Raw genomic sequence first — 20559 nt, 5'->3', positions numbered from 1 at the left:
TCATCGGTCAGAACATTAAATACAGGAATTGGGACGTCTTGTTGAAGTTGTAAAATACATTGGTAAGGCCACACTTGGAATACTGTGTGCAATTCTGGTCACCCTATTATAGAAAGGATATTATTAAACTAGAAAGAGTGCAGAAATGATTTACTAGGATGCTACCGGGACTTGATGGACTGAGTTATAAGGAGAGGCTGGATAGACTGGGACTTTTTTCTCTGGAGCGTGGGACGCTGAGGGGTGATCTTACAGAGGTCTATAAAATAATAAGGGGCACAGATCAGCTAGATAGTCAATATCTTTTCCCAAAAGCAGGGGAGTCTAAAACTAGAGGGCATAGGTTTAAGGTGAGAGAGGAGAGATACAAAAGTGTCCAGAGGGGCAATTTTTTCACACAGAGGGTGGTGAGTGTCTGGAACAAGCTACCAGAGGTAGTAGTAGAGGCGGGTACAATGTTGTCTTTTTAAAAACATTTAGATAATTATATGGGTAAGATAGGTATAGAGGGATATGGGCCAAATGCAGGCAATTGGGACTAGCTTAGGGGTTTTTAAAAAAGGGTGGCGTGGACAAGTTGGGCCGAAGGGCCTGTTTCCGTGCCGTAAACCTCTATGACTCTATGACTCTATGTAGATATTAAAAAGTGTCAGTGCCGGGATGCTGCCCTGTGGGAGAATGTTGTTGATTAGAAATAATAAGCTGATACCAAGTCTATATTATCCTCCAAGAATTGTGTAGTGCCAATATCAAGTGACAAGATTTATTTGTCAGTACTAGCTGTTGCCCTCACTTCACTTCCTGGAGCTGCTGTGGTGTCTGAATGAGAAGGTTGCTGTGAGGGAAGAGGGATGGAATGGAAAAGCAAGAGGTCCATGATGGTACCACCCACAGCTTATTCATCATCCCAGATAGCAGGGTGAAGGTGAGGTGGGATAAGGAGCATAAGACAGGAATATACTATCATGTTCAATATACTCGGCAATGCCGGCGACATAATCAGATCCACGCCCACGGGCATGAACCCGATTATAATCAAATGAAAGTTATGTGGAATCACATGGAGGAGCACCAAGGAATGCAAGTTAAGGAAAGGCCCTGGACTCACATCCAGAATCAGAGGCCGTCAGTTCAAGGAGCCACTAGGCTTTGAACTATCACAAAATTACTAATAGAAATGCTAAATTTCAGCCTCACAACATGGGCTGTTATCATGTGGTCACATGACTTGTTAGTGGCTTAAGAAATCAGAATTAAAAGTTATTGCCGTCGCGTTGTGATGCAGCCAGCCTTCTGTTGTTTACAGCATTGAATTCTAGAAAATCATGGTCCCATGCTGGGACCTTTGCTGTTTGTAATATATATAAATGATTTGAAGGAAAATGTAACTGGATTGATTAGTAGGTTTGCAGACGACACAAAGGTTGATGGATTTGCGGATAGCGATGAGGCCCATCAGAGGATACAGCAGGATATAGATCAGTTGGAGACTTGGGCGGAGAGATGGCAGATGGAGTTTAATCCGGACAAATATGAGGTAATGCATTTCGGAGGGTCTAACAAAGATAGGAAATATACAGTAAATGGCAGAACCCTTAAGAGTATTGATAGCCAAAGGGATCTGGGTGTACAGGTACACAGGTCACTGAAAGTGGCAATGCAGGTGGAGAAGGTAGTCAAGAAGGCATACAGCATGCTTGCCTTCATTGGCCGGGGCATTGAGTTTAAAAATTGGCAAGTCATGTTGCAGCTTTATAGAACCTTAGTTAGGCCTCACTTGGAATATAGTGTTCAATTTTGGTCGCCACACTACCAGAAGGATGTGGAAGCTTTGGAGAGGGTACAGAAAAGATTTACCAGAATGTTGCCTGGTATGGAGGGCATTAGCTATGAGGAGAGGTTGGTGAAACTTGGTTTGTTCTCACTGGAGCGACGGAGGTTGAGGGGAGACCTGATAGAAGTCTACAAGATTATGAGAGGCATGGACAGAGTGGATAGTCAGAAGCTTTTTCCCAGGGTGGAAGAGTCAATTACTAGGGGGCATAGGTTTAAGGTGCGAGGCAGATTTTTTACACAGAGAGTAGTGAGTGCCTGGAACTCGTTGCCGGGGGAGGTAGTGGAAGCGGATACGGTAGTGACTTTTAAGGGGCGTCTTGACAAGTGCATGAATAGGATGGGAATAGAGGGATATGGTCCCCGGAAGGGTAGGGGTTTTAGTTCAGTCAGGCAGCATGGTCGGTGCAGGCTTGGAGGGCCGAAGGGCCTGTTCCTATGCTGTAATTTTCTTTGATCTTTGTTCTTTGGTCACTCCCAAGAGCCTTATTAATTGACAGATTTACAAGGAAATAGGGTTTTTGGCCCCTTTGTGGAGAAAGTGGGAAATATACCTCTAGTATTATCTGTGCTCTTTAAGAGAAAGAACTATTAAAAATCAAACAGCACAGTGACCAGATTTCAAATTTGACATTTTCCCTTCCTGGTAATAATCTTTCCTTCTGTTTTCTTTGCATTTATTTGTCAGTTATTCTATTTTCACTAAAGTGTGGCTGCTCCCTCGCATTTTCATTTCTTTGTATGAAAATAAGCCATACTTTTGTGAAGTAATCGAGGACATCATTTCAGCCTGACAGAAAGCTGGAATGATGAGATTGTCCATCGCTTTTACGTGCTCCCCAGTTAATCTTTCTGCCATAGGATATGACCATGCTGGGGGGTTTGGGATCAAATTATTCCTAATGTGCTGAGAAAGATGCTGTCAGATGTGCTATTCTGTGATATACGAACTCTTGATGTAATGCAAACTTCTCTCACTTCCTTGCTGAGGGGTGTCGCTGGTCTGCAAATTACATCTTCCCATCCTTCGTACACCACTCATTCTGTACTGTAGGTCATGGAAGGCCCAAATTCAATGGCTGGCATCGGGAGGGCTGCCTCTGAAGGCAGGGCAGCACCAGCAGCTCTGCCTCGGTTATTAAATCGAGGCCTGCTGCCCAATTTTGGGTGAGCCTTCCTGGGCCTTCGGTTTCTGAACCACACTTGTCCTCAGAAACGAACCAAAATGATTTTTCTACTGTAGATAACATTTTTACTTATGTTTGGTACTCAAACCGTTTCACAGAATCACAGAATAGTTGCAGCGCAGAAGCAGTCCATTTGGTCCACCAATGTGTCTGCACCGGCTCTCCGAATGAATAATTCAACCAGCGCCATTTCCCCACCTTGCACATTCTTCCTCTTCAGAGAACAGCCCAATTCTCTTATGAAGGTCTCAAACGGCATTGTGGGTCAACCCACAGCACGTGGATTGCAACGATTCAAGCAGGCAGCTCACCACCACCTTCTCAAGTGCAACCAGGAATGGGCAATAAATGCTGGCCAGCCAGCGACACCCATGTCCCACGAGTCAATGAAAAAAAAATTTAAACCAGTCGACGTCACACTCTCAGGCAGTGCATTCCAGATCCTAACCACTCAATGAAAAAGCATTTCCTCTCATGTAAACATTTTGAACAATTTTTTTAGCCCAAGTGAACTTATCAGGCTCTGATGAAGAGTCATCCAGACTCGAAACGTTAGCTCTGTTCTCTCTCCACAGAGGCTGTCAGACCTGCTGAGATTTTCCAGCATTTTCTGTTATCATTTCCGATTCCAGCATCCGCAGTAATTTGTTTTTATTTTGAATTTATCCAGCAGTTTAGTTCAGAAAAATCACCAGCAGAACAACTACAGTTTCTATTCATAGATGAGATTCTCATTATGCTGTGGTTAGTTTGCCTAATGTTGACCTGGACGTTCACTGCCCAGTGTGTCCATTGGTGTGTCAAGTCATACAGAAGCTCAGTGAGGACTTGAATCAGAATGTTATACTAGCTTAATTTCGGCATGCTTTCTAAGCTGGCTTGAAGGTTAGATACCATCCATTTTCTAGTTTCAGGCAAGAGAGTGGACTATGTGATATGCTGCAGTATTGAACGTTTTTCATTAAGTTGCAGCATTTTCAGTAAATTGGATAACTGGCAGCATAATAAGACACCAAGTATAATTCTGAACAGTGTCAATCTTAATTCAAGCATGGTAAAAAGATCCTTAGACCACACAAAATGATACTGATTGCAAAACCATGGCAGAACTGACTTCCCTGGTACCTTTGTTGATGGATTTAAGCTGAACACATCTCTTGGGTAGCTGCATTTGTCAGCAAGCTCTGACTCGCTTCAGAAAAACAATCCCCGCTTGTTGAACTTCAAAGGGAAACTGGATAGCGGGTGGGCACAGTCCATCATTCTGCACCATCCATATATCTCACTAATTTAAAATCTTACACCTCCGAGTGTTTACTTCATATTGCACCTTTCAAGGCTGCCACTATTCCTTTCAGAAGTGGCATTCATCCATAGTATCTCATGCCCCTGGGCTAAGGAACTGTGATTGGCAATGAAGTGGTTGTTGTTTGGAATAATCAAATATCCCAGTGACTACATGTGAATGAATCAAAATCAGCAAACGGTACAGTTTGTACAATGGGTACAAACTGAGCAATCAAATAACTCGATAGCTTCCAATGTTGTAATCAGCAGGAACCATAAACTGATCAATCAAAACAGGATTGAATGAAACCTAAAGGAAATCCCTGATATTCATTTAACCAGCTCAGGCAGCTTAAGAGAGACTACTCCCTTCCATGTAGGAGATGAGATGGGTGGCATGGTGGCACAGTGGTTAGCACTGCTGTCTTACAGCGCCAAGGACCCAGGTTCGATCCCTGGCTTTGGTCACTGTCTGTGTGGGGTTTGTACATTCTCCCTGTGTCTGCGTGGGTTTCCTTTGGGTGCTCTGGTTTCCTCCCACAGTCCAAAAACGTGCATTAGGTGCATTGGCTATGATAAATTGCTCCTTGGTATCCCGGGATGTGTAGGTTAGAGAGATTAGCAGGTAAATATGTGGGGTTGCGGGGATAGGGCCTGGGTGGGATTGTTTTTGGTGCAGACTGGATGGGCCGAATGCCTCTTTCTGCTCTGTGGGGATTCAATGATTCTAAGATATAAAAACAAGCGGCAATATAAAAAAAAAGCTCAATGCCATGAACTAAATGTAATACAAGCCAAAATAATACCAAACTTTCAGTCACTTCCAAAACAAGACAATGGGGGGGCGGTGGTGTGGTGGTTTTATCACTGGATTTGTAATCCAGAGACCCAGAGCAAGATCCAGGGACCCGGGTTCAAATCCCACCACGACATCTGGTGAAATATGAATTCAATAAAAAAAAATCTGGATGCAGTGGAAGGGTGTGTTTCTGAATGGAGGGCTGTGACAAGTGGCATTCCCCAGGGATCAGTGCTGGAACCTTTGCTGTTCGTAATATATATAAATGATTTGGAGGAAAATGTAACTGGTTTGATGAGTAAGTTTGCGGACGACACAAAGGTTGGTGGATTTGCGGATAGCGATGAGGACCATCAGAGGATACAGCAAGATTTAGATTGGTTGGAGGCTTGGGCGGAGAGATGGCAGATGGAGTTTAATCCGGACAAATGTGAGGTAGTGCATTTTGGAAGGTCTAATACAGATAGGAAATATGCAGTAAATGGCAGAACCCTTAAGAGTATTGAAAGGCAGAGGGATCTGGGTGTACAGGTACACAGGTCACTGAAAGTGGCAATGCAGGTGGAGAAGGTAGTCAAGAAGGCATACGGCATGCTTGCCTTCATCGGCCAGGGCATTGAGTTTAAAAATTGGCAAGTCATGTTGCAGCTTTATAGAACCTTAGTTAGGCCACACTTGGAATATAGTGTTCAGTTCACCTCACTACCAGAAGGATGTGGAGGCTTTGGAGAGTGTACAGAAAAGATTTACCAGGATGCTGCCTGGCATGGAGGGCATTAGCTATGAGGAAAGGTTGGAGAAACTTGGTTTTGTTCTCACTGGAACAACGGAGGATGAGGGGCGACCTGATAGAAGTCTACAAGATTATGAGGGGCATGGACAGAGTGGATAGTCAGAAGCTTTTTCCCAGGGTGGAAGAGTCAATTACTAGGGGGCACAGGTTTAAGGTGCGAGGGGCAAGATTTAAAGGAGCTGTATGAGGCAAGTTTTTTTACACAGAGGGTGGTGGGTGCCTGGAACTCGCTGCCAGGGAAGGTAGTGGAAGCAGATACGATAGTGAGTTTTAAGGGGCGTCTAGATAAATACAGACTCCCTGGCAGCAACCCTTAATGTTCATCAACCACAAGGGCTTCCATCTTGTCAACGTGCAGTTGGTGTGCGACCATCAAAAGCAAATCCTGCATATTTGTGCTCAGTTCCCTGTGAGTTGCTGTCACTCCCACATCTTCAGTCACTCCAAGCCAAGGTGCCTGGGGTCTCTGAGTGGGCAGCACGTCTGCAGGGATGGTTGCTAGGAAATAAACACTGGCTGATGATTCTGATGTGATGTCCTCCAGCCGAGAACAGGTACAACGCTGCTCACGCCAGCACACGCTCCCTCATAGAGCAGGCCATAGGACTTCTGAAGATGTGATTCAGATCTCTAGAATGCTCAGCTGGCTCTCTGCAATATGCACCGAAGAGGATTTTCCACATCATTGCAGTTTGCTGTGTCCTTCACAACCTGGCTATGCAGAGAGGTGAAGCCTTGGCAGAGAGTGACCTGGTGAAGGAGGAGCTCTCCTCGGAAGGTCAAGCTGAGGAGGTGCAGGAATTCCAGGCAGATGCTGAGGGACAACATGGGTGCGCTGATATCATGGAGGAAGGAAGATGTGGGACATACTCATGATACCCTAACAGCTGAAAGATTCCAAGTGGAGCAAAACTAAGTTTGATCATCTCCTCTAGTCCTCCAAACCTTTTTGTGACTTCTGAGGGAATAGTTGAACCATGACTGAGAGGACGGGTTCTGCATTCACGCTTGGGCCTTAAGTGCTCACGACTCACTCGGGTCAGATCTTACCCGTGGTCAGATCTGGTGATGTGTTCACTCTGTCAACTTAAAGCCCAGCAAGAAAGAACAGCGATGTGAGACTGGACACTTCCCACGTCATGTAAGGGTACAAACGCTGCCGTGAAGCAAGTGCGGACCAGCATAGGGCTCTCACCCCAAAGTGCATGTCTTGGTTTGGAAGACTATCAGTTAGGAAACCCATTTCTGATGAGCCCTCCTCAGCCATTGCTATCCCTTGAGAACTAAGAGTTGAGAATTAACTCATCATACACCCCTAATAAAGAATTACGCACATCTCCTTGACAACACACGAGGGTCCAGTGACAAGTTGCACTGAGGTTGATATCACATGAATGTTAATCTTAAATGGGGGCACTCTGAACGTGAGGAAGGCTGAACCTCAGAATAAGAAGATTGCAAAGATCCAAACCAAAATGCTTTTATCTGAGTTTAACATTCACAGAGCAATGGAATAGTTTTCAAAAAGTGATCAAACACTCAGGACTGTGGGGTGACATCAGAACTTTTCTAACCCTATCACAACGCCTTGGTGCAGTCCCAACATCCGCATCAGGGACAGAGGCAGCCTTCTGACTGCTACGTCCTGATACCTGTGATGATCTCAGTAGACATCCTCTGGAGCATGGTGTTGTGATAGAGGATCAGCCATAATCATATTGAATGGTGGAGCAGGCTCGAAGGTCCGAATGATCTACTCTTGTTCCTATTTTCTACGTTGCTCTGGGTGCCGTCTTCGGAAACCTTGCCACTAGAAGATTCCGCCCAATGTTTCGGTTATCCTCTGGTGGTCTGAGCCCTGGAGGGATTTTTTAAAAAAGAAATGTTTATTTTTAATTAAGTTTTTAAAAGCTGCTCGATTGAGTTGGTTTGTGGCAGATTTTGATTTGCAGATGAGTTTGGGTAAAAATTGAGAGAAAATCGACTTCTCAAAACCAGGGCAATTTGTGCCCGGATCACTAATCGGATAAAAGTGGAATATCTAACTCTGCATTTAATGCTTTGGGATAAATGCGAGAGGTGAAACAGCAGAAAATTTTGAGCAAATTGCTTCTCCTTTCAAATTCCCACCTCTTGCCCCATAAATGTCACAATTTCACTTCAGCCAGGAGATTGAACCACAGAATGGCAACTGCAAAAAAAAAATCCCTGTTCTGGGATAGATTTGGACATTTTATTTCCCACAGCATGACTTCCCCTACCAAATCTTTATTCCCTGGTGTTGCTCAGATGAGTACGGTTGTTAGCGTGTTTTAGGTGAGGTGATCTTAACTCGTAAATAGAACAGAGATTCACGTTTTGTTTTACAGATGTGAATGAACTTGTATTATGGCAGAATTCTGCGGAGGGTGACCGAGAACAACCTGTGCATGGGAAAATGAGAAAGGAATCTGAAAATACAACAGCATTAAAACAAATAACATTCATTACAGATTAATGCTGATGATAACAACACTTCAGAAAAGGCAGCAAAAATTAAAAACCTACTAGCAAAAGTTAATTTAGCTATAAATAATCTTTTTGTAACACTTTAGCATGAAAAGGTAAAAAGTTTGAGCATGGATCAATTCCATTAATCACAATATAGTTTATAGTGCGTAGGACAGATGTTTTACATTTGCAGACTTTAAACTAAAGAAAGCTGATAATTTATGAACTTACAGCCAAACCAACAGGATACAAATGACTGTTGCAAATTTACACTATAACAATGGTACAAAATAATGCTTTCAACATTCTTTGTCTAAAATCTGTATTTTGGCGCAATGACTGTTACTTGTTAATGATAGAAACATTTACAAAGTAAATCACTCTGAATCCCAGACTTAAACAACGTAATAAAACATCATGGGGCCTGGGGAGTACACGGGTAAGGTTTATAGAAATGGATGAACATTGTGGGGAAGAAGTATGTGTGAAGAAGCATTAGTGAATGAGGAGGTGTGAATTTATTGTGGTTAGTAAATCACCAAAAGCTCTTTTAATGAGTCTCCCTTTTTGCCCAACACAAATTTGCGTAGATTTGACACCCACATTTGGTCAGATGGGTAATATTCCAGCCAGTGAATATCGTACCTATTTTCATAATTCTATGGGCATCCTTTACTAGTTATGTTTGAACAAACAGGAAATGAAAGACCTGAAAATGTACAGCAGGTCAGCCACCATATTAAACAGAAAGAATAACAAGCTTTGGGGGGTGGAATCTTTCACCGAGCATATAAAAAGTGGTTTGTTTTAACAGCACAAAACCAATAAGGTATTCTTTGCTTTGGACGTAATTTTCCTAATAAGTAAAGAAATGACCTAATTAGCCAAAGAGCAGAAGTAAATGTGAGAGGGAGTGGGGTCTCTGAGTCCGCAATTCAGTGAAATGTGCTGTATTATCGGGAGACTGAAATAAAGGATAGTACTGAGACCATTTTTGTTGTCATACTCTATTTACATAGGTAATTCAAAACCATTGGCAGTGGAAACCTAATAGCACAAGTGTGGCACAAAGATGTCAAAACAGTTTTACCGACTGGAGAAATGTGAAGAGATTAAAGGCTCCCTTTAGTGTTCCAAAAGTCCTGAATGTTTTACCCTTCCCCAGTAGTTATGAAACCCAAAGCCAACAGTGGTATTCCTATTTATAATACCAGTATGAGTGATTCCCCTGGACTCAAATTCTTCAACTTGGCAACTTAAATGGAATATTGCATTTTAAACAATTTAATATTTATGTCTTTTTAAAAATAAAATATATTGGATTAGCAGCATAGCCTTTCTTCAGTTCCACATGTAGAATCATAGAATCCCTACAGTGCAGAAGGAGGCCATTCAGCCCATCGAGCTCGCACTGACAACAATCGCACACAGGCCCTCTCCCGTAACCTCATGTATTTACCCTGTTAATCCCCTTGGCACTAAGGGGCAGTTTAGCATGGCCAATCAACATAACCCGCACATCTTTGGAATGTGGGAGGAAACCAGGGGAAACCCACGCAGACACGGGGGCATTGTGCAAACTCCACGTAGGCGGTGACCCGAGGCTGGAGTTGAACCCGGGTCCTTGACGCTGTGAGGCAGCAGTGCTAACCATGTGTGCTACCCAGTTGTGCATTATTTCACCACTCTTGACTTCATTTGCTTTACACTTTGCAGTAGCAGATGAAATTGTGTCCTATCGTCTTTGTCCCAAATCAAATTATTCCTTCTGAAATTTGTTCAAGGACTCTTTCAACATCATTTCACTTCTTTCCAATATCCATAAATACTGTTTGCATATTTTATTTGTAGATTTTTTAAAAATATTTTTGAATAGTTAAATGAGAGAGGCTTCAAATGGCAGTAATAAGCCACAGATAGTTATTGATGGATTGTTATACCACTTGTATAGACTTAGATATCATTACTGTAACTTCATTTGCATAAAGCCTGAAGACTTCATCTCTTGCCTCTCAACTTTTAACCTGTGACTATTTATTCTCCCTCCTTTCCATCAATCTTTCTCCTTTCTTCTCTATCTATCCTCCCACTATCTGCACCAGCTCAAGCCTCTTTCATTCCAACTTTTTTTCTACATTGATTGGCATTCCAATGTGAGCAATGAACTAGGTACATACGATCTGAATGGTCAATATCCCATTGACCGCTGATGATTTTTAGCATTACCTTATTAAACCTGCCATAAATCTCAGCTTTGTGCAAAAATAGGCAGAACCAGTCCAATTAAAATAAAGGCAAAATACTGCGGATACTGGAATCTGAAACAAAAACAGAAAATGCTGGAAAAACTCAGCAGGTCTGACAGCATCTGTGTAGAGAGAATAGAGCCAACGTTTCGAGTCTAGATGTCGGAGAGAAGGGCAGTACTCCTTTAGGGAAGACATTCCTGGAAGAGAAGTGGCATTGACGAAGGGTCATCCAAACTCGAAACATTGTCTCTATTCTCTCTCCACAGATGCTGTCAGACCTGTTGAATTTTTCCAGCATTTTCCGTTTTAATTAAAATAAATCTTGTTCACATTTCTAATTTTAAAAAAGGGATAAAGGGATATGGGGAACAGGTGGGGAGGTGGATTTGGGAGCAGGGAGAGATCAGCCATGATCTGATTGAATGGTGGAGCACGATCGAAGGGCTGAATTTGTCTACTGCTGCTCCTAATTCCTATTAGAAAAAAACAGCAAAGTTCAAGTGTGGTGTTAAACTGGAGTGAAATCCAGATTTGAATCATTTCTGTGACGGCCATAATCAGGCCTGTGTTTCTTCCTGAGTCTTGTCTGGAAGTTTACAGTCTCTTTTCTATAGGTTACTGTACTCAGAATGCACAGTTGGTTGTATGTTTTAAGTTTATTTATTATTGTCTTAAGTAGGTTTACATTAACATTACAATGAAGTCATTGTGAAAATCCCCTAGTTGCCACACTCCGGCACCTCTGGGTCCACTGAGGGAGAATTTAGCATGGCCAATGCACCTAACCAGCACGTCTTCCAGACTGTGGGAGGAAACCAGAGCAGCTGGAGGAAACCCACGCAGACACGGGGAGAACGTGCAGACTCCGCACAGACAGTGACCCAAGCTGGGAATTGAATCCGGGTCCCTGGCGCTGTGAGGCACCAGGATTGATCCAGCAGTTGACCATACACAACCAAAAATGATAGAACTCCAGTAATTGTTAAGAGGGCTAAAAATGAACAAAAAGGGGATGAACCAATAGAGCTGATATTCACACACTGAGGAAGGAGCATGTTAACTAGAACTGCCTGAGGGGTGAAGTGTAATCTTCCTAATGGATCTGCGCTGGAATTCTACCGCCCCGCCTGCCACGGGAATCGAAGTAGGCGAAGGGCTGACAATGGGAAAGTCCGATGACCACGGGCGGAGTTTTCCAGTCTCGGGTCGAGTGAGACCATAAAATCCCACCCCAGATCTTGTTGTCTCCTTTTTGCAAATTAATGGGCGGGATTTTCCGGCCATGCACATCCCAAAACCGGAAATTCTCACCCGAGGTCAGCAGAGCTTTGCGCGGTCAGTCCCTCGCCCGCCATGATTCCTGTGGCAGGGGGGGATGGGAAAATTCCTCCACGTGCTTGAAATACCGAGAATCTATTGAGAAATCTCAAAAATCAGCTGCTTTAGCAACAAATGCATCTACAGATTACAAAGGTGATAGCGCTGTTATAATATTCAGAATACAAGGAAAGTAAATTAGTGCTTTGAAAACTCTGCACTCCCAATTTTAAACAAAATTTCTTCTTTTCCATGTGATAAATCTGATAAAATTTCTCCAGCACAACATATAGTCCAGTGAGAGTTGTGGAAGAATTCTGACATTCCAGCTGATTACAAGTCCATAAGGGGGAATTTTTCCCGTTTTCGGCAGGCGGGAAGTTGGAGAGGGTGGAGAATCCAGCGGTAATCTCAAAATGGCAGTCAGGCCGGCGGGATTTCCCACTGAGATATTCGCTGTTCCCTGCTGATGATTTAATGGGGTTCCCACCATGGAAGATTGGGAACCCCATTACCATGCATTTAGGGGTCATTGGCAGGCTTCCCTGCCGTATTCTCCCCCCACGTAAGGAATTCCGCCTCCACCCCTCCCCCCTCCAATGTTTACAACAGCTCTGGACAAATGGGGACCTGTCAAAGAGAACTCGCCGGGGGCGCACAGGTAAGTACAACCTTCTGGGGGGAGAGCGTCGTGATGCCTGGGCTGTACTCTTGCACTCCCATAGCACTGCCCCCTGGCACTGCCCCAGTCACTGTCAGGGGGCACTGCCGGGTCAGCTTCCATTGAAGAGGTTTGTGGTGGGGCTGTTCCCTGGGTGGGGAGCCATGTCCATTGTGTGTGTGTGCGTGTGCATGTACATGTGCGTGTGTGCGTGTCGTGTGTCATGTGTCATGTGTCGTGTGTCTGTGTGTCTGTGTGTGTGTGTGTCGGTGTGTGTGTGTCGGTGTGTGTGTGTGTCGGTGTGTGCGTCAGTGTGTGCGTCAGTGTGTCGGGTGGGATGGGGTGGGATGGAGTGGGGAGGGCTGAGTGAGGGGGACCATGTCCGTCGGGGGGATTTTTTCATTTTTATTTTTTTTCAGATTGTGTTGACTTTAAGAATGGCGCCTCGATCTGTCGGGGACTGAGGTTGTTGACAGGGTGGACTCCATTAACATGACGCCAGGGACCCAGCCCCAGGAGTGATTTTGACTATCTGTCAAAAAATATGATGGTAAAAGCCGGCAGTGGAGCCAACAGGCCACACATCACTTTTCCTGCCTGAGTTGACACTTAGTCGAAAAAAGAGGAAACACCCCCCACAGTTTATCTGATGTATTTCTTATTTGAGCAGAATAAAGCAGCAGATGTATTCAAGTTTTACCATTGTATAAGGACAATTAGCACTTGAAATATAGAGAAACATCCCAAAGAGATTCACATTGGTGCAGGGAAGCAGAGTCAAAGTTCGAAAAGGGAAGAGCTTGCACTTAAATAGTGACTTTCACAACCTCAGGATGTCACAAAGTGTTTTATAGCCAATTAATTACTTCTGAAATGTCAACAGAGCTGTATTGGGAACATTATTTATTTCTTTCGGAGACATTAGATGAGGTGTTGCAAAGCTTGGTCGGAGAGGCAAACTCTCAAATGGGGCCTATAGGAGGAGAGGAGATTTAGGGAAAAAAAATTCAGAGCATGGATGGCAAGAGGCGGAATGAAAATCTTTGTGTGACCTAATGCCAAAAACTGAATCCATTTTTAACATCTGGACATGAAATCAATACATCGTGCCATATCATAGCTAAAGAGGCAAGACAGCAAAACTGAATGTAATTTGTCAGAACCCACAATAAAAATGTGCCACAGCTCTTTTGCTGCTGTGCCACTAATAAGTTGCAAACTGTCCTTGGATTAACACATTAGAGTTCAATGTGAGCTTAACATGGTTCCAGCTGTGATATGTTAGTCAGCGACTTGCCTAGCTACAGGGTAATGTGGTGGCACGCAGGCCCTTCGACTTTGAGGCTACGTTGTATTAAGAAAGAGAGGCAGAGAAGCAAACTCTTGTCAGCGCTGAAAGAAAAGGCAGTTCGATCAAGAAGCTGACAAGTAATTACTTCGATATTTTATGCCGATTTGAACCTTGAACTAATGGTATGCGTTTCCGCTCTTGTGACCCAATGGGTGAGCTGCCCACTAACATGTCACAGCTGTAGCTGAGGTAAGCTGAAAAGCTGATTAACCCCCTGAGGATTGAGATATGCTGTTAGTGATGGCATTCCGACATCAGCCTTTAGCAGTTCATTCAGGGAGAAAGGTGTCAAAAGCAGGAGTGAATCCTCTTTGAAACAGTTAACATGCTGAAAGAAAACAGCAGATATCTGAAATGATAGATAACATTGAAATATTTATAAACCGAAGGAGGGGATATTAAGCAGACAGATTACTTCTCAGAGGGGGAAGTACTTATTGTATCCTCCCAGCGCTTTTGATCAAATTGACTAGAAAGTTTCAAACTGGCAATCCGACTGATTATCCTGATGTTTCTCCAAGTGTAATTGAGTAATAAATTGTCAGTTTATGTTACGGCTGCCATTGTTTGGAGAGTGGGGGGTGTGAAAACATGTAGGCTTGTTAGCATAGTAGCTCCAATGGTATGACACCAGAATGATTATGCTGGGATTCAAATCTGTATCTCAATCCCAGTTGATGTTCAAACATAATGTCTGGAATTCTCCCGCCTTGCCCGCCGCCAGAATTGTAGCGGACGAGACAGAAAATTCAGTGGACCGTTCAAAGGTCCGTTGATCTCAGATGGGAATTTCTGGTCTTGGTGCGCACGCGGCTGGAGAATCTTGCTCACTGGCTGGAATTCTCCGACCTCGCCCGGAGCTGGGATTCTCCCGCCCTGCTGCAGCGAATGGAGATTTGGCTAAGAGCGCCAAATTCTCCGTTCTCATTGGCAGCAGCAGTAGCAGGGCATGCGAGACTGGCGAATTCCGGCCAATATCTGCAGAGGGCTGAATCATGAATCCCTGACCAAGTGCCCAGTGATAACAGAACGGCCTAGTACAGAATAATCAGCTTGGGAACCTATCGTGACACGGAAATGTATTTCCTCTTGGCTGAAACAGTGCAGCATTTATTATCTGTGAGGTGGAAAGGCAGCTCAGAAACAGACACCGCTGTCTGGACTGCATACAACTGTTGTAAGGCTAATAGGATGGGAGTACTATGCTGCTGCATCTAAATGCAGTTCGGAAAACTAGTGATAGTAGAGGATTTCATGGGATTTGCACTGATAAGAAGGACCATTTTCGTACATCCATCCAGGGGAAAAAAACCTTACATTTCCTCCCATCTAATAGCATCTTGGGTGGAACCAAAGTTTTTCATTTTGATTACATGATGCTGAAATGCTGTTAACTGTGTGTGGAAGGAATGTTTCCAGAATTTGGTATTTCACCAGTTTTAAGCTGTGGCCCTTTGTTCCAATGGCTTGGGTTACTTTGAACTGTTCCAATTTTACCTTTATGATTGAACTTAATACTTTCATAATGTCTCTTCTCAATTGTTTCCTATTCATCAGCTGCCACCCACGGTTCAAAATTCATCTGTAAGTCGCTGGCTCTTGACTCCAGATAGATCCCTTCACTGAGACACCTCCCGCCCTAAAAGAATGAAGAAAACAGGGGATTAAAAAAGAGCAAGAGGTAGGAAAGGGCTGGAAGAACAACAGAAAAGAGTCGAGAAAGAGAGAAGTGAAAAAGCAACAGGAAGGGAGGAAGCAGATGGGGCAGAGAAAGAGAAGCATTAACAGTAGGATTATAGGGCCAATTAAGAGAAAACATCTTCCTGAATTCATCGTGAGCATTCCAGGGTATGTTTCATGTTGAAGACAAGGTTAGATTTGATGTTTTGAATAACTTACCTTTTGTCTTCACCCACCTCATTCAACAGCAAGGATCTAAACCTTCAATTTAGAAGTTATAAACAATATTCCCTATTAACAGACTATCACTGTCTGTGTGGTGTCTACACATTCTCCCCGTGTCTGCGTGGGTTTCCTCCGGGTGCTCCGGTCTCCTCTCAAAGTCCAAAGATGTGTGGGTTAGGTTAATTGGCCATGCTAAATTGACCCTAGTGTCAGGGGGATTAACAGTTAGTAGTTAAGGGGATAGGGTCTGGGTGGGATTGTGATCAGTACAGACTCGATGGGCCAAATGGCCTCCTTCTGTACTGTAGGGATTCTATGTACATTTGATGCAGTCTTTCTGTAACTCTGATTCCACTCCACATCAGAGTCACGACAGATTGCATTGGAGGCAGCTCAGCAACTTTGCACTGCCTGTTCATGTCAATGATTTCAGTGTCCAGCCAGCAATACCGGTGCTATTGAGATCTGGCCACATCAGCAAGGGGCCAATATTGTGAGTGGTTACCACCACTTAATGAAGAGGTGCACTACAGCTGGAGCAGGAAGTGAGTCTGACCTGGGAAACACTAAACAATAACACAACAAAGAGGAGAGGGTTTTTGTCAACTGCAGTTGAGACCTTGAAGGAGAAGGTGAAAAGGAGGAGAGTTGCCGTATATGTGCAAGAGACCCTCCAGACTCGTGGCGAATGAACATGTGAGCACAGATAGGGAAGGAAGCCAATACTTGGAGTCAAGCCTTGGGGACCAGGATGCAGATTCACAAAAGGTTCAATGACTTCGCATGAGTAGTCAAGGTCAGTGAATGCATTTTCAGATGCCATAACCCAACTTCTGCACCATTAGCCTCAGCCACTGCTCAACTCATCACAGTCCCGTCACTCACCTACTGACAATCTCTAACAACCATGACTCCTCTCTGTAAATGGTGGGTATTGAGCAGAGTCTGAGTAACTTTCCTTATTCAACTGTGGACGCCAAAATGTGAGATGCTGCAAATATCTCCAGCTCCAGCCAGGGAGAAGCTAGCCCATAAACGTTGGTCACATGGTGACCTTCATAGACACTGGTAATGTTGTCCTTACGCTATTATGAATTTGTAGGTGTGGCTGCAGTAGGTGGTAGGTTTCAGAGACAATGATCCTTATCGAATTGCAGATATCTCACCAATTGGTTCATGTAAGAGAATTGTTCCCTGAACACTCGGGGTGGATATGGCCTCCTGCTGAGAGCCTTTCTTCTCCTCCTCCCTCTTCCAGAAGCTTGCCCTGCTCTGTCTGACCTTTGCTCATTCTCTAAGTCATGCTGCATTCCCAAGGAAATGCCTGGTCATGTACCCATGTCTGGTAGCAACTGATTTTTGCTGAGGTTTTGAAGCCAGCGAAAGCCCTTTTAGCACCGGCCACACCAGGCATTTGTAGAATGTAGCGTGGCCTTTTAAGGGGGAGACATGTGATCAGCGAGGACCCTATGGATCATCCCAGCAGGAAGCTGAACCAATCAGCGGGAAAGTACAGACCACGGGTCGAGGAGCGACTCACAGTTGGAACCAGGGAGTCAAGAAGAGCATTTGTAATCTATTCTTACCTTTTTGTACCTGTATATATTTATTCTGTTGGCAATAAAGCCTTCATTGTTAAAGCTGCATTGAGTAGCCCTCGATTTATTACATTCACCACAGGGCAAAACACCAAAGTCGTTGGGGCTTTCAGTGCTAGAGGGAGAGGAAACTTGAGCATCGAGAGTAAGAAGTAGTAAGATCCATTCATATAGCAATGCCAATGAGAGGGAAGATCGAGCCATTTGACCCAGGGGTCGATGACTGGGACAATACATAGAAAGGCTGCAAAGTTACTTTGTGTGAATATTGGAAGACAAGAGGAAAATAACTTACAGTCTGTGGCTCACAGACTTAAAGCTTAGTGAGAAAATTAACATCACCAGACAGACACTGGGTGATCTTACAAAAAAAGGACCAAATGAGTGTGAAAACGGGAAAGCATCGCAGCTATTTTTTGGGTGAGCTCCCAGACACTATAGAATTTCATAGAAACTCTACAGAGCAGAAAGAGGCCACCTGGCCCATCGAGTCTGCACCGACCACAATCCCACCCAGGCCCTACCCCCATATCCCTACATATTTACCCGCTAATCCCTCTAATCTACGCATCTCAGGACACTAAGGGGCAATTTTAGTATGGCCAATCAACCTAACTCACACATCTTTGGACTGTGGGAGGAAGCTGGAGCACCCGGAGGAAACCCACGCAGACGCGAGGAGAATGTGCAAACTCCACACAGACAGTGACCCAAGCCGGGAATCGAACCCAGGTCCCTGGAGCTGTGAAGCAGCTGTGCTAACCACTGTGCTACCGTCTTATGACATTTAGAAAAAATCTTATGACATTTAGAAAAAAAAATCCCAAATTGCTTCTTGCTAGTAGGGGGAGAGGGCAGAGGCTATTCATGCTGGGAAACCTTTTAACCAAGGCACCACTAGGTTTAAAGTTTATTTATTAGTGTCACAAGTAGGCTTACATCAACACTGCAATGAAGTTACTGTGAAAATCCCCTAGTCACCTTACTCCGGCGCCTGTTTGGGTACACTGAGGGAGAATTTAGCATGGCCAATGCACCTAACTAGCACATCTTTCAGACTGTGGGAGGAAACCAGAGCATCCGGTGGAAACCCACATAGACACGGGGAGAATGTGCAGACTCTGCACAGACAGTGACCCAAACCGAGAATCAAACCAGAGTCCCTGGCGTATGAGGCAGCAGTGCTAACCACTGTGCCACTGTGAAAATAACTTATATTTAAATTTTTCCTGGGTGCAAGGCTAATTTTGCAGGCAGAATGGGGCCGGTAATATCGTGAGTAGCGAGAAACCAGGCGCGGACCCCATTTTCTGCCTCTCACCCGATTTTACCAGCTCGCCATGCGACCCACATGACGAGCCAGTAAGATCGACCCAAAGTCTTTTGACCAGATTATGGAGCTTGTCAGAAATCATTTTAACCACCACTCCTCCATTATTATGCTGGGATGGAAATTTCATATGGCAATCCATGAGCCAAGGGAAATAGTCTCAGGCTTCATGGCAAGACTCAGGGAGAACACTGCGAATTCGGGCATGCATTGATAGAAATGTTAAGGGATAGAATGGTCTGTGGTATAAACAGCTTAACAATGTAAAAACAGTTACTGGCGGAGACCAAAATCACCTTTGAAAAAGCTCTGGCGCTGGTCCAGGTGACCGAATGCGTGGATCAGGCCATAACAGAAGGTTTGCAAGGTGTGCCGAATGAGATTTGTAGTGGGGAATGGCTGTGGTGCAAAACAGCACAGGAGTGGGCGCGACAGTACTCGATGGGACAGGTGCAACATTGTGGGCTGAAGTGTGTTTTTGATGTGGGATAGAACACTCCCAAGAAGTTTGTCAATGCAAAAACTAAGTGTGCTTCAAGTGTGGCAATACAGGTCACTTAAAGGCGTGGCGTAGAGCAAAGCAACCGGAACAGTCAGCACAAAACAAAAGGACAGCGCCTGCTGCTTAACTCCCTGAAAGAGTTTGGATGAGGAGCCCAGCAATGGATCTGAGTTGTCCACTCTCAGCCGAGTCCAGCTAAGCAGAGTGCCCCCAATTGAGATAGCTTTGATGGTAAGTGGCAAAGCACTAAAGGTGGAAGTTGATACAGGGGCAGCATCCACAGTCATCGGGGAACAGACATTGTGTTATCTTCAAAAAGGACTCCAACCATTAAGACTAAGTGAGTCAGCTGCCGTTTTGTCCACATTTGCCAGAGAGACACTGCAGACTTTAGGTTCAGCAACAGTAGCCGCGGCACATCAGAACCAGACAGCAAAGCTGCCGGTCTTAGTAATCACGATTCAGGAAGGAAAAACAGAGGCTGGAATTTTACCGTCTCGCTCGCCCCAGAATCGGGGCGGATGAGGCTCGCAGAACAGCATTCTCCTGTTGACCTCGGGCAGGATTTTACGAGCCTCGGGCGGGCGAGGTTGTAAAATATTGGCCAGAGTGTTTAAAGTGGAGGACGCAGTCTTGGTTAGAAACTTTGCAGCAGGCCCAGCAGGGGTGGCCGGTGAATTAGTGGAGAGAACAGGGCCGGTCTCCTACATCGTGGAGGTACAAGGCTGCAGGCCTAGGAAACACGTGGATCACCTGAGGAGGAGAGCAGTAATGGACACAGGGGTGATCCTTGCAGATAATTCGAGGTCGTCAGGTCTTGCTGCTGGAATTTCGGTGGAGAATGTGGGGCCTGAGCAACCTGTGGTTGTGGAGAAAGAGGTGCCTGATTGTGTCAAAGAGCCAGATCCAGGATTAATGAGCCTGCCTTTCTCGCCCGTCCAGCCTGGCTATTTAAATGCAGATTAACCAGGAAGGCCCCGGACTGTTTGAACTTTTGATGCATTTTCCAGAGGGTTTTCTTGATGCCCTTTTTGTTGTATGCCACTAACTCTATTCTTTCTTTCTCCTTTGGACTGTTTCAGATTTTAGGGGGCAGGAATATAGTAGCGTGGCCCTTTAAAGGGGGGGCATTTCCCGAGAGTCACATGATCAGCGAGGACCCTATGGATTGTCCCAGCTGGAAGCTGAACCAATCACAAGGGGGGTGTGGACCATGGGTTGAGGAGGGACTCGCAGTTGGGGCTCGGGAATAAAGAA

Source organism: Mustelus asterias, chromosome 11, assembly GCF_964213995.1.
Source record: "Mustelus asterias chromosome 11, sMusAst1.hap1.1, whole genome shotgun sequence".
NCBI lineage: Eukaryota > Metazoa > Chordata > Chondrichthyes > Carcharhiniformes > Triakidae > Mustelus > Mustelus asterias.
Note: the sequence above shows the minus strand (reverse complement) of the source record.